Source organism: Tenrec ecaudatus, chromosome X, assembly GCF_050624435.1.
Source record: "Tenrec ecaudatus isolate mTenEca1 chromosome X, mTenEca1.hap1, whole genome shotgun sequence".
NCBI lineage: Eukaryota > Metazoa > Chordata > Mammalia > Afrosoricida > Tenrecidae > Tenrec > Tenrec ecaudatus.
This window is the reverse complement of record NC_134548.1, coordinates 1,192,501-1,194,684: the sequence shown is the minus strand read 5'-3', so window position 1 is coordinate 1,194,684 and position 2,184 is coordinate 1,192,501. Positions and strand designations below refer to the sequence as shown.

Below are 2,184 nucleotides of genomic sequence, written 5' to 3'. Positions count from 1 at the left end.
CGCGCTGGGAAGCCCCCTTTCTGGGCGGGGAGCGTCCCGCGACCCGCCGGTCGCCGGCACCCTGGGCACCTCCTCTCTGCAGACCGTGCCCAAAGAGGGGGTCCTCGCCTCTCACGCCCCCGGCGACCCCCATTCCGTCCTAAACTCCCAGGCCTGGTTCGCACAGGCCCCCGCTGCAGCCTGCAGCGCGAGCAGGATCCTCGTCCCGCGCCCCCGCCCCGTTCAGGGGTGCGCCCGCCTCCCCCAGGCTGGAAGGCGGCCCGGGCGCCCGCGCTTCCCGCGCCCAGACCCCGAGGGGCGCGGCGCCCGCGGTCCGGACCCCGCCCCCGCACGGCGCCGCCGAGAGCGGGGTGCCCGCCCGGGCGGGGCGGGGGGGGGCGGGCAGGCCCGCGCTGGCCGATAAAAGGGCGCCGCGCGCCCCGCGGAGACGCTCTGCCGCCCGGAGCGCGGGGCTCAGCCGACTGGACGCGGCGCCGGGGCTCCGGGGCAGGTGAGGCCGGGACGGGGGCGCGGGCTGGAGACTGGGGGCGCTTGCTAGGGACTGGGGGCGCCGGCTGGAGACTGGGGGCGCTTGCTAGGGACTGGGGGCGCCGGCTGGAGACTGGGGGCGAAGGCCGGAGACTGGGGGCGAAGGCCGGAGACTGGGGGCGCTTGCTAGGGACTGGGGGTGCCGGCTGGAGACTGGGGGCGCCGACTGGAGACTGGGGGCGAAGGCCGGAGACTGGGGGTGCTTGCTAGGGACTGGGGGCGCGGGCTGGAGACTGGGGGCGCTTGCTAGGGACTGGGGGCGCCGGCTGGAGACTGGGGGCGCTTGCTAGGGACTGGGGGCGCCGGCTGGAGACTGGGGGCGAAGGCCGGAGACTGGGGGCGAAGGCCGGAGACTGGGGGCGCTTGCTAGGGACTGGGGGTGCCGGCTGGAGACTGGGGGCGCCGACTGGAGACTGGGGGCGAAGGCCGGAGACTGGGGGTGCTTGCTAGGGACTGGGGGTGCCGGCTGGAGACTGGGGGCGCGGGCCGGAGACTGGGGGTGCCGGCTGGAGACTGGGGGCGCTTGCTAGGGACTGGGGGTGCCGGCTGGAGACTGGGGGTGCAGACCGGGGACTGGGGGTGCTGGCCGGGGACTCGGGGTGCGGGCCGGGGTGCAGAGGGGGGTGCCGGTCTGGAGGGCTCCGGGCCAGGAGGGTGTGGGCCCGGCGCTGTCCTCTCCGGGCGTCCAGCGGGCCTCTGGCCTTCTCAGGGCGCGGCCCCTTCTCTCCGTTCCCGGCCGGGGCGCAGGGGGCAGACGCGCACCCCCGAGAGGCCCCAGGGAGGAGGGCGCGCCCTGGCCGGGGAGCCCTGCGGGGCGCAGGGGAGGTCCCTGGGGCCGGGGTGCGCGGTGGGGAAGGCGGGGTCCGCCGCCCGGGACCCCCGCCCTCCCGGGACGCCAGCTGGCGGGGGCAGGACGTCCTGCAGCGGCTCCTCCAGGGCGAGCACAGCGCGGCTCCGACGGCACCTGGGAGGCGCCTCCCTGCCCGGGTTGGGGACCCCGGGAGGGGTGGGGGGTGCGAGCAGTGGGCGCGTTGCGCGGGCGTGGGGGGGAAGAGCCCCACATGCACGTGGGTCCGAAACGACCCCCGGGAGCCCCCCAGGGAGCACGGTCCCCGCGGAGCTGCCCCCGGGGGTCTCCCAGGCGGTCAGTCTGCTCGGGAGTGGACAGTCTGGTCTTTCTCCCCAGGAGCTAATGGATAGATAGACAGACAGACACTGCCATCGAGTGGACACTGACTCACGGGGACCCTGCAGGACAGGGCGGAGCTGCCCCCGGGGGTCCCCCAGGCGGTCAGTCTGCACGGGAGCGGACAGTCTGGTCTCTCTCCCAGACTGCTGACCGTGCAGACCGCCGTCCCTCCAGGACTCCGAGCCATTCCCGGGCCCGAAACCAAATCTGCGAACCGAGCGCGTCCAAACTTTCCGAGACTCCCTTGCAGGCGCGCGGCCCCCGCCCCGCCGGGTGTGCGTCCGCCCCCTTCCTTCCTTTGTGCGCCCCCCCCTCCGTGGAGGACCGTCCCGGGGACCCCGCCCCCCTCGCACTTCCTGCAGCAGCGGGTGCTTCCAAGGATGAAAGCCAGGAGCCAACCGCTGGCTGAGCGCTGACCGCTGACCGCGCGCGCGCGCGTCTCCCCAGGGACCGCTTCCATTCAAGCC

The 2,184-nt window shown here is 75.7% G+C and overlaps 1 protein-coding gene across 1 annotated transcript in view; it reads left to right on the top strand.

Moving 5' to 3' along the window:
- Positions 1 to 426: 426 nt before the first annotated feature.
- LOC142434231 (matrix-remodeling-associated protein 5-like) overlaps positions 427 to 2,184 on the top strand; it is a 26,467-nt gene continuing 24,709 nt past the window's right edge. Inside the window, exon 1 of the mRNA XM_075538938.1 lies at positions 427 to 490. The gene's annotated coding sequence lies outside the window, so the exon portion shown is untranslated. The remainder of the gene's footprint in view (positions 491 to 2,184) is intronic.